Raw genomic sequence first — 12,736 nt, 5'->3', positions numbered from 1 at the left:
ACTCCCCCACTTCCTACTGTGGCCCGGGTCAGGTGACAACAGCCAATGAAAATTAAAAATGGTAACTGAAACTGAGTGGAGTGCAATTTGATCTGAAATCATATGCGTGATTTCAGACCAAAATCACACTTATAATTACTTTCATAGTGAAATCGCAAAATTCAGTCGCTCATATACACGATGTTCATAGCCTGTGCAAATGTTTTGTTGAACCAGCAGTGAGTTGATTGGAAGAAAGTTGCAAAAGTTGTTTTTAGCTTGATTTGCAATTTGATAGGTTTCTTTAAATAACTGTTTGTTCTTGTTAATTATCATCAATAGTTTGGAAAAAGATGCAATTTAGTGGAGAAAATGGTGCCATTCGTGAATATATCGCACCAATGAGAGCCAGTGATTTCAAAATGGATGACGGTAATAAAGCCAAGTATTACAAAGAGCCAGGGATGAGTAAAGTCCCAACCCACCTGAACTGAAGCACAGGAATACTTGAGTGTCAAGTCGCGATTCGTTCAGTTTAAGGGTAGTGTATTTTCCTGACGATGGATCAGACAAAGTGATGAAAGCAAATGTAATTGTTGCAATCCTGAATTACTTTCGAGACGCAGTTCTTAGTTTGTACCAATAATTTGTCTAATAGTGAATTACAGATATCTTATCTGCTGTTGTCAAAGAACTTGTCACATATCCTGCCATACGAGCGTTATCAGATACAACAGAAACAGGAGACACGTCAACACAGATAATGACAGACGCTAATTGCTATTCATAGACAGGACATTTTTCAGACGTCTTGAATGGCCGAAAGAAGAAGATTACACCATTTGAATTTAAAAAAGAAAAAGGAAAAGAAAGAAAGAAAGAAAGTAAAGAAGGCTTTTTGAGAAAGGCCAAAAAAAGCCAATAGATAGCAATCCAATTTTTCTTGGCTTGAATATACGTTATCTATAATAGTAGTAAAGGATATTCTAAGGAATAAATACTCGGCAATAATAATGACGCATTCTATTCCTTTGAATGACGGTAAAAACCAACCAACAAGAAAGGAAAATATGACTTGGGTCACAATGGGACGAAGAAATATTTGCGACTTTCTTTGAATCTTAACTTCTTAGTCCGACACCTTCCTTGCCACTTTATCTTGTTTGAAGGAAAATTGGTGCAATCGTAATTTTTTAGGGAGATGCGCGAGAGGCATGAGGAAAACTCATTTCGAGAGTTGTTACAAACCGCCAAGACACTTTAGGTTCCCTAATATGAGTCGCCGCTAATCTTTCAATCATTTCAGGTGTGTTATACTGATACGTTTGCCCACTCCCTGCCCCAAAAAAGTGATTAGAGCAACAGCAACAACGGGGACAATATTCCCGCAAAGTAAATTGAACTTTGCTTCGCGCTGGTCAAAATACAAGCCACCTGCCCTATACTTGTATCTTTATTGCCATTTGAGCGCCCTTTCAGTTTACCCGCCTATTCTTGATTTTCGCTTCAGATAATAAGCTCCCTGATAACAAATCTCACTAAACTTAATCACCTCTAGAAATCGAACATCAAGTGACTTAATGGGCTGGGCTTGCAAAAGATGGATTGGTCACACGTCATGTCTCAAATACGTTAGTGTTTTTTGAAAACCCCCACTTCATCTGCCAATATCTCGAGTCAGGTCGTCCAAAATTTGAATGCCCTGGTCTCAACCGTTCCAACAAACGGTAACTACGTATATAAAATTTTTATGAGGGTCATAAAATAAAGAAGGACGTTTTTCGTTTCTTGCAAACGTTGGACCACGGTGCCGAGCTCTACAACTGAGCCACAGAGAACTTGCTTTACAGTAAATGGTTTGAACTTAAAGTAAACATTTGACCGTGAAGTCTGATCGTTCGAGTGAGGTTAGTCCTGAGAAAGACTACTGATGTTAGTGGCGACTGACGTATCGACAGTCTAGGCGGAAATCATCATCAGAGTCTTGTGAGGAGTTCTGTCAATCGAGAACTCGTTGGTGAGTTAGAGCATGACCTAGATTAATTTGTTACCCACGAATTTTGTTCTCTCTTTTTTCCAACGTGAAACGTTTACTTATTGAAATATTAATACTCACTGTAACAGTGAGAATTTTTTTTTATAAAAACTAATTATTTGTCAAAAGAAAATGCCTTTCATTTAATTATATAAGACCTTTATTTACAGTCTTAGGGGAAAATGAAAAACTGAATAAATAAGTGAATAACCAAATTAGAATACAACGGAATTAAAGACATTGAAAAAGGGGAAGATGGCTGAAGTAAAACAATACAAAAATGTTCACCGTTACATGTATTTCTTTTGTTACTCAATTCCAATTAAAGGGAAAATTTTTTTATTACTCAGTAGAAAGAAAACAGAAATTACTTAAAAGGAAATAACCGTCGTCAACGATTCCGTTTCTCTGGTTACAAATTTTTGAAAAGGAATAATCCATTTAGAGTTTAAGATGAGACAAGGCGACAGGAAAGAGCATTATGAAGCATTATGATAAAAAGATAAACAAGAAAAACAACAGGTACGATCGCCGATGGATAAAACAGTGGTTTAATAAAACTTTGAACGACATACACATTTCTCGTAAGAGAAAAGCAAATAACTTCTTCTTATAATTTTGGTTAAGTCACTCAATCAATCAAAACAACTATTCTATTAAAACTAGCCCCTAATTCCTTTTACTTAGAAATAGAAGGTTCGGTCCGAGTAATTTGAATAAAAGCCAGACATGAATATTCTAATTACGCGGTTTAAAAGGATTGATATACAATTTCAATCAACAACTGTTCCATGATTTGGCAGCGTGGAACTCATTCAGTCAAAGGATGGATCGTTTCAAGTTGTGTACAAAGAACGTAGATAAATTGCAATTTGGTTCAGTATATGGTGGCCATCTTGCATTTTAAACACACTAAATACACGTTTTAAGCTATCTATTTTGTCATGGTGAAGTGTTCTTTTAATCTGCGGTTATTTTAAAAAACAGGCAGTGCTGCCCAAAAGGTCATCCGTTGCGAGCCAGATAGATTTAACAGATTTTCAGACGAAAGCGAAACCACCTTTGCCATATTGAATCGACAGGATTTGCTCGTTAATTCGATGAGCACGTCTCCATCTTAATTTTGTATATGCATCTAATTTTCGCATGGAGAAGTCAGCGCGACTTCATCGCCGAGTTCCGAATAATATATTTTACTGAGGAAGCGAAACGCCAAGTTCACTGGAAACAGGAAACCTGATCTGTTCAAAACACGAACAATCAGAACAACCGAACACAGCAATAATAACACAACACGCAAGATAAAAACAACCAGTTCTGGCACTAAAACTGCAAAATTACCGCAACTTGCATGCATAATTACAACACCCTGGTGAGCGGTTTATCCTCAAAAAACTCATCACATTTGGCAATTTCGTGTTTCCCAAAATTTCAGTTTCGAAACTAAAGAAATGGTTTAGGATAATTTCATTTATAAACAGCGAGCTAAATACTGCGCCAAACGCTAATCCAAGTTCGGTTTTGTGCGCTTGTAAACTAAAATTTTCGCTTTTAAACTACTAGTCACTGGAGCAGGTGTTACGGTTCATCAAGCCATTATTCTAAGCCTAAAGCTTTGCGTTGTTCCTCGTAGTGTGTAATGTTTCGTTTCATGATGTCCATACACGGTCCTAGAAGCCTCTCAAACGCATCTACATTCAAAACCGCGCACTTTGCTTCTCCCTCTGCGAAAACCGAGGCGGATCGCGGATTCTTCGTCACCAGCGCGACCTCTCCGAAGTAAGCTCCTTTTGTCAGCCGAGAGATTTCTTTATCTGATACCGTGACGCGAACCGTGCCGGCCTCGATAAAATACATACAATCTGCCTCGTCATTCTGTCGAATGATACACTGGCCATCGTCAAAGATTTTTGTTTCCAAAGCGTCGGCCAAATTCATTCTCTCGTAAGCCTGTAGTTCCTTTAACATGGGGACGTTCTCGAGAAGGGCCTCGTACATTTGTCGCCTTCTAGCTGCAGCTCCAACGACTATTCGCCGAAAGGTGGATTGATCGAGAGCCCAAATGCTTCCTTCAGATTTAGCTATAATGGTAGCATTTCTGGGGCAGTTGTACATGAGCGCAAGCTCGCCAAAGCTGCCCTCATCTTTAAAAGTATGAACCTTCAGTTCTTTGCCGTCCTTCTCTATAAAAACATCAAAGACGCCATTATCAATTACATAGAAATTGTCTCCATCGGCTCCTTGCCGAATAATTTCGTCTTCGGGGCTCACCTTTCGCTCGAACATAGCGTTTAGAATTTCTTTGAGCTGGTCTCGGTCGCACGACTTGAAAAGCAAAATGTTCTCGACCGATTTTTTCAAGCGCTGTAATTGTTCATCTGTTTTTGGGTGAACTACACATTTCACCTCCGTGTCGTTTTCATTAGGGTTGTACGCTTCAGCTGCGACGGCTCTGCGTCTTCCACGAGCAGGGATCTTCGGCGGCTCTTGCACTTCTTCCTTATCCTCTACAGTTTCTTTTTTTTCGGGTTTTGATGCGGCCGATTCTTTTCCGGCTTTGCTTTCTTTCTTCTTTCTTCCAAGGCGCAGCATGTCGAAGTAATCAGCGGCGAACTCGACTAAATCGCTTGGATTCTCCTGAATGCACTTGACGACAAATTCCTCGAGTAGATCAGTTAGCCCTGGGGGAATAGAAAACTGAGCGGTAGTTTCCATTCTCCGGTTTCGCTTTCCTGATCGCCTTCAAAACGTTGTCTTCAAATTTACACATCTCTAGTTTTGTCCTGGCTTCTAGGCAACGGTGCCCCAACACTAGCGCGTCGGATGGACGGACACTGAAGCGAAAGTCCGTTCCACCAATAATGGATAGTCCTTTGCTTGAATTTGACTCTGGTGTTATCCGGTGAGAATTTTTATATGGAAACTTCTATTAAATTAACTATAAGAAAATCCCCGTCTTCAAGGAGATTTTCAGAAGGAAAGTCTTTATGCGGTTTGAGTTTAACCAGCTGTCACTCTTATTTGGTGGCTTTTATTGTTCCTCTCGCATTTTAATTTTTGACAAAGGTGACGTCATCATCGCTAAGTAAGACCCGAAGTTCAATTCATTCATCGCATCTTTTCCCTGGCTGCTTAAAAACAAAAAAAGACTTTCCGGCCAACTTTTCGGGTTATGAAACCGTCGTATCCGATTTCAAATAACCCTAGCGATCTTTTCCTTTCGACATTGTCGTCTTCGAGTGAATGTCAAGGGGGTATTTTTTTAAATGATACGAGAAATATATCGCAAACAAAACAAGTCCGCCTATTTCAAGCATTATGCTAATACAGCAAGGTTTCAGGGAACTCCTGTTGGTATTGAATAAAACATTAACTGTCATCAACTGAAAATATCACTGTCAACGCTTTGAATATTTTACAGAGGACGGCTTTCAATAACGATTCACAAGACACGAAAGAGTCTTGCAGGGAGTAACCAACTTTAATCGAAAATGGAAAAAAGCATATTTCTTTTCAAACTTTCCATCGGTCAGACAATGACATTTTAGGTGCAAACCAGCGCCGGAGAGACTGCTATCAGGAAAGATTTGGATCTCACTTCACAGATATCGCTACAACAATCACACATTAAGAAAGACAACTTCGAGGAAAACTGTTTTGTCTTGCGAAATTTACCAGCTGTACTAAGTGTCGTCTATGTTAATTACGGGAAAAAAATGTTTAAAGTAAAATAAGATAACAAAAACTCGTTTTTATGTTTTTCCCGCACAAATTATTTTATATTCTCGCGAGGATTTTCGACATTCTCATATTTTTTTTTACGACCAGGTTGTGAGACAAGAAGGGAAATTGAGGAAAACTAAGAATATTTAATGAAGACAATTTTAATTCTCAAGTTGAGATAAGAAGAACGCCGCTTTCTTCTCAGTCGAAAACTTCAGAGATGAAAACAAGGAAAACTGAATGTTTTGAAAATTTGGGTAACAAGATATAATCTTGGTTCAACGTTGTTTTTTTTTTAATTTTTTTTATGAGGTTTGGTTTTTGAGTCAGCGTCAGGGTGGTCTTGTGGAAAGCCTGATCAATCTTCGCAGAAAATTGGTTGCAAATTATGCAATTTCTGTCAAAGCACCTGGCACCTTTTCAACATTTGCTGTTGTATACATTACTATGTCGCTTTTCAGTTGAAAAGGAAACTACATTAGGGATCACCTACGCCTTTTATATGGAGTTGAAACGATCAAACAAGGAGGTTTATAGAGAAATAAAACGGATTGAAGTTTATATTGAAAGATAAAAGGCATGATATAGGTTGTCCGTTTTCAAACCGCATTAAAAGCGATAATTTCCTTGCTTATTAACATCAAAAATTTCATTAATACCAAATTCTTCATTCTATTAGTAATTTTTTTCATTTCAGCAAGTACGACCTCCCTTTAGATCAGCTGTCAGTATTTGTCCTTCAAAATTAAATCTCAATTTGCAATTGTCGGCGGTTCGGAGGAGAAACGAAATGCCGCTAACTTCATCCAATTAAGCGACAAATCTTTCCTTAGTTCAACTTCAAACTTTAATAAGTGTATAACACCTTCTCAAGCCCGGTCAACCAGAAGGAAGAAGAAATAAAATTATCACGAGAGAAAAAAAAGCAACAGCTAACAAGAATAAACATAATTATCGAAATGGTCTGCAGATGGCGAAATATCCAAACTGTTCAATTTATACCATAGTTGGCTTCCCACGTGGATCGAGACACGCTGTTCAGCTCACTGGATAACATAATTTTATTTCATGAAAAATTTTTTTTTTTTAACGTCGTTCAGTTGCAAGCATAACTAGTATGTTTTAGACTAGAGGGGTTTTGTTTTGTTAAGGAGATAGCTGCAGCCATCTTTTACTAAAGAGAAGGGAGGTTCATCGGCCATCGGCTGCTTTTGTCAACTACACAAATAAGATAACGTTTGCTAGTCAAATGCCCCGTGAGAAAAAAAAAGAGAACGATGGAAATAAGAGCAATGAGAATCTATTCAGTGTTGACCACAAGTTGTGGAAAACTTCAAATTAGCATGTTATAGCAGGTGTGTAGCTTTTTCCTGTGCTGACACATAATGCCAAATGGCATCTGAGGTGTTGATGAGCTTATTTTTTGAATAAAAGGGAAGAAAACAAAGAAAAGTGAAAGGAGGATACACCCTCCTAAGTCGTCTCCATAAATCATATCATGTAGGAGGGAATTGGATGATGGAAAATGGAATCACATCGCGCGTTTCCAAACTACCCGGGTTGTAGCTGCTCATTATATGGAAATAACTGGGGACTAATCGGGAGGAACGTAAAAGCCACAGAATACACCCTCATAAATTTTGCGAACATTACACAGCAGTTTATTAATGAGCAAATGACTGTGTTGTTAAACTATTTTCAATAACAACAGCTGATTCACAGAACGGTCAATATGGGTTTTCACCGTTTAGGACCAGTTTTCATTCATGCAACCAAAGCACTTGAGCACTGAGCCGATGAATACATATACAGCAAGAAGTAGGTCATTTCTGATCTTTTATTAAACAAATTACAAAAATTATCAACTCGGTACTCTGCCAGCGTATGTCAGCTTGCACTTTTGTTCGTGCCATTGTGAAGGTCAGCCTGTTACTCCACTAAACCTTCTTCGAGCCAATTTTAAAACGTCATGATAGCATGTCAAGGAATTTCTTCAGGAAATTCTCCAGAAAATTGTTCACGAGGATTATCTTTGAATGACTGGTTGGGACAATATCCTCCCGTTTGACACCGAAGCTAGAGGTCTACACGCAACTATTGTGTACAGTTGTGTTCAATCAGTCAGCCGGTAGACATGCGAAGTGACTATTCTCTGAGGTTACGAAGGATGCAGACACCATGCATAAACCTTGAGGGAAGGAAAGAGAAAAATAATTAAGATTTTAGACTTGGTACTGGAAGACGGCATTCCCAAACTCTACACGCCGTCATCCTTGACGAGGAAGTCGTGAAAAAAAAATTGGGTGTTATGGGCCCTAAAGAAATGAAAAGTCAACCCTATACCGAAAATGTCTGCATACGAGAATAAATCGCATCGATGCTACAGCTTACCACAGTTTCAGTAGCATGAACTTAGAGACGAGGAACAAGTAACAACTACTCTTAGGAGCTTGCCATCCTAGATCAGAACACCTGTTACACTTGTCCCTTAATTTGTGTAAGTGGCCAAGGGATGATCCTAAATCATGACACTTGTCACATGTGAACCTCTGAGAATAAGGCCCACAGCGCCGATTCAGATCAGTTGGTACGTCATGCAACGACTTCATACAACTGTAGTTAATCCCAATATCACTAAAGATAAACGAAGTTTTGTCTTCTAGCATTCTCAACTATCTAGTTCTCATCTCACCGGCCTTCACCAGAGTGCAGCGCGCGAATGTAGCGTGTACAAATTCATGACATTTATTATTAAAACAACAGAGGTATTAAGCGCGTTCTCATTAGTCAACCGGCCAGTTTAGATGAGAGTATGTAAGCACAGTTGTGACGTCACGCTTTTTGTGTTTGGCGGTACAATTTGAAAAACGTTTCAAACTCCAAGCCTTTGCAATACTAGCAGAGTAATTTCAAGAACAAATAACAAATATAAGACATGGAGGAAAAAATTCCTAAATCTAATAACCTCTTCTTCCCTTAACCCCCACCCTATCGCACCGCAGATCGGTTGCCGCCTTTTGGCTTAGAAATTTTTTCATATAATGTCATTTTCTCTGAGAAGTTCTCGGCGTATAAAACTACTTTCACATTGGCGATGATATCCGTTAACTTTTTTTTCTCCGCATCGGAGCAAAACACCACAAAGCATGATGAGCGATTCAACTTCTCAACCATATTCTTGGGCTGCCAAAGCGGGAAAGTTTTCGTCATTTTTAAATGCTCACCCGGGAGGTTGGAAGAATCCTCAAAAATTATGCAAACCCTCGACTGCGTCACGGGTTTGCATAACTTTCTCGGTTACTTCCAAATCTCCCCTTGTGTTTAGATGAGAGTAACTATGTAAACACGGAAAAAGTTCTTTAGCACTTAAATATGAGTCTATATAAGCTAAGTCATTTTAGTCGCCATGGCGAGTAACAGATAATAGAGGGGAAAAAAGCGACCAACAGATAAAAAGAGAAAAAAAAAGCGACCAACAACTTTTAATGGCGACCATTTTACAATTGAAAGTCACCAAAAGGCGACTCTTTGATTTAATGAGCTTGAAGCCTTTAGCCCGGGGAAAAAGAAGTACTGTGACAAGTTACAATTTTTTGCTGTGTCTCGAGTTATGAAAATTGTTTAATTTAAAGATCAATTAATCACAAAAGGCTAGATTTTCATCCTAGAAGTTAACAGTTCCTGTAAGTTCGTTGCTAAAAAGAACGTTGAAAAAAAACAAACGACCCCGAAGTGAATGTGGGATGTGTTAATCACAAATATGATTACGATTATAGACACCACTGAACGTCTCAAAGTGTTGTGACTACCAATCAATCAAAAATTACATATGCCAAAATTTGAGAAACAAATCAAGCATTGACTAACCTCTTAAACCCCAAAACTGTTCAGCGTCCAATTTCTCCTAAAAATACTGGATGAATTTGACAAGTAAAAGTCACGAGAATTGAGAACACTGATCAGCCCAAGACTAAGATCTTCCACAAATGCTCACAGATGCATACATCGGAATATGTATTTAGGGTGCAAGGGAGAATCGTAGTGCTGAATACCGGTAATTGGTTTTTTATTTGACAGTCCCTCTTCTCTTTAAACAAAAATGCGATCGTTTTGTAAGGTTAAAAAATTTCTTCCTTTTGTCGATATTATTGCTCTTTATTGTCAATGCTTTTGCGCAAAAAGATAAAAGTTTTAACAAATAATATTGCTGACTAATTGCTGGTCACAACTGAATAAAAAGTTTTTACAAACATTTACATTTACAATTACATCGATAAAATACTATAAACGGTATAGTTATCAAGCTTAAGTACCGAATATTTCTTACACTGTTGGAAGAAAAATGTCAACTTTTCTACTTTGTTGAATACCAGAGTCTGTAACTTCATCTCCTCTGCCCCATGATTTAGCCCTCCTCACAGAACGACCCACAACTCTACCGCTCCGATCTAAACTAGATACTAGTCTACTCAGATGCCGGCCTTCTGGACTTAAAGAACTCTCTTTTTTATTTCTCCGCTGCGAAGGCGACGCTGAAATAGGCACTGCTTCTCCCAGGAGTCCCAGGTTTTGATTTGATACGAAAACGCTCGTAGTTTTCGATATTTTGTCGGTAAGGTCATTTCGTCCTGGACTAGACTCACTAGTCCAACTAGATGGACGCTTTTTCTTCTCGGCACTACCCCGTAAATGCGGTTGCGAACCAAAGTTCCTAGAGTATTGTACGAAAGGATGATTTTCAAAGCTGTTACAAGCCGTTGAACGAATATTAACCGAGTCATGATCGGGTAAAATAATACAAGGCACTATTTTTCCGGCACTCTCTTCTTTCTTTGAAGTGGTCTCTATGCTTGAACTGTTACATTCGCCGACAAAATAACCGCTTGCTACGCTTAAAACCAACTTGGGTTTGCCAGAAAGACCCTGATTCACTTCCTTGGTTGTCAGAGTAGTTTCCGCTGATGAGGTTCTCTTTGAATTAGAAAGCGAATTCCGTGCAATCTTGCGTCCTATAGATAACTTTTGGAAATTCAAATTCAAAAGTATTTTTTCGGTAGATGTTCTTTCCTTCGAAGTGGTGCTTTCCAGAGTATCATTTTCTTTACTAGAATGATCTTCTTTTGATCTCGGTATACTTTTCACTATATGAGCTGCATTTTGTGGATGGACTTCAGTTTGCTGCCTTTGGGACAAATCCCTTCCAGCGTCGTCTAAGTAGTTCAACTTGGAACCTCTGCGAACAAGCGCAAACAATCCTTTCGCCATGTTTCCTTGAAGAGTAAGTGCTCCTCACACCAACAGAATTAACGTCAAACTCCTTAGCTTATAACTTCATTCCAAAACATACTTATGCAAAATGATAATAACACTTTACATGTTTACTTCGTGCTTAGTGATGCAGATATGTTTTGTTTTCCGCTATATTGTTCTTTGAATAATAGCAGGTCAATACAAATCACAAAGACAGCACTTAATCCGTATAAAAGCCTTGCCGACAGAATGGCCGAAACATCCGCACCATGATGAAAACCAGCGCTTGAGTGGTCACAACATAAAATTAAGCTTTCACAGACAGCAATTTAATTTTGCACTTGATGAATGCGCAAGTTGCAAGTGATGTTAAATTCTTTCGCTGATCAGAGATAGAATATACACCTTTTTTTATTTGTGGGCTCTTGAACAGTGACGTTGTATTTGCGTCATCAAATAGCCGTGCTTCTACATGCACTTGTGTGACATCCGGCACTAGACGAGAAGTATCAGTGAAGAAAGGACAAACACTCAGCCACAATATACACATATAGGTACTACCCTTAAAGAATGATAGGTATATATATTTAACAATATGGTTTCCTATCCACTCTTACATTTAACAAAATCCATTCTAAGATGCTTTGGAAAGAAATAAGACTTTTTGTTCAGAGGGTGAGTGCCTTTTCAAAGTCTCCACACCTAAAGGGCCGTGAACTGCTTGGCTAAAGTATTGCACTTGGTCAAAGGACACAGTTATATAGAGAACGGGACAAAGCTTTGATATTGCTGGTGAAGAGATCACTGAAGCCGCCACGTCCTTGGCGAGCGATTGTTGATAAGGGTGTCACAGCAGTCGGTCTCTCCACCTAATGACACGAAACAATGCCGACTTACCGGGTTTAACTCGCTTTAATTGTATAACCGAAAAGGAAAAAACCGAACCGTTGTTTCGTTGACAAAGACCTCACCAGATATGTACGAGAAGGCTTGAGAAACAGGAAGTGTAGGGCTCTCTATTTAGTCTCGAACCTACACGCCTCTTTCTTAAAAAGACTTTGGGCACGCAAGGGAAATTTAAAATTTCTTTTCTCTTTTTAAGGTCTCCCGTACTTTGCGATTGTTGTTCTTAGCGGAGTGTTAACAAAATGCCAAAAGAAAAAGCCGCCCTTACAGGTGCTGTAATTTAATATGTAAGGCGTTGGTTCTCATTGCCAATTATTCTGTACTTACGTTCACAGGGGTTGATCCAAATGTTCTTTACGAAAGTCCTAGAGATGCACGTTTAATTATAGACTTGAGAAACAAATTGTAAAGAAAAGAGATGTTTACCAGTATCAAAAAAACAATAAACAAAAGAAGACAGATTTAGAACAACGTTGATATGATAAACAATTGAGAATAATTTATGGCTGTATGTGAGTGCCTCAATGACGGTTTCGTGAAATGGCATCCTTCTATTTTACAATAAAAATCAGGTACAATATATTGCTGGATCATTAAGATATAAACGGTTATTCAGTGATCGTAGGAAACATCGTTATCTACCTTTTCATAAGAAACCTCGCTGTGACTTACACATTTGAGAAATTTCTGGTTATTCAATAGAGGGAAAACTGAAGATAAAAATTTGAGAGGAGAACTTAGAGTAGTAGGCTAGGCGTTAAAAAACACAATATTTTAGCATGAACCGCTCTTTCAAGTCAAGAGCCATCACCAACAACACTTAACATTCGCCAGTAACTCGTG

The 12,736-nt window shown here is 38.6% G+C and overlaps 1 long non-coding RNA gene and 1 pseudogene across 2 annotated transcripts; one reads left to right on the top strand and one right to left on the bottom strand.

Moving 5' to 3' along the window:
• Window positions 1-1,636: 1,636 nt before the first annotated feature.
• Window positions 1,637-2,530, top strand: LOC149036323 (uncharacterized). Its single transcript, XR_016181590.1, has 2 exons — window positions 1,637-1,996; window positions 2,365-2,530. It is a non-coding gene; the product is annotated as an uncharacterized LOC149036323 (long non-coding RNA).
• Window positions 2,531-2,547: 17 nt separating this feature from the next.
• LOC113686819 (cAMP-dependent protein kinase type II regulatory subunit pseudogene) lies at window positions 2,548-7,942 on the bottom strand (annotated as a pseudogene). Its single transcript, XR_016181584.1, has one exon. The product of XR_016181584.1 is annotated as a cAMP-dependent protein kinase type II regulatory subunit pseudogene (transcript).
• Between the last annotated feature and the right edge of the window lie 4,794 nt (window positions 7,943-12,736).

The sequence above is a fragment of the Pocillopora damicornis genome, chromosome 12, assembly GCF_964200805.1.
Source record: "Pocillopora damicornis chromosome 12, jaPocDami1.2, whole genome shotgun sequence".
Taxonomy (NCBI): domain Eukaryota; kingdom Metazoa; phylum Cnidaria; class Anthozoa; order Scleractinia; family Pocilloporidae; genus Pocillopora; species Pocillopora damicornis.
Note: the sequence above shows the minus strand (reverse complement) of the source record. Positions and strands in the feature narration are given on the sequence as shown.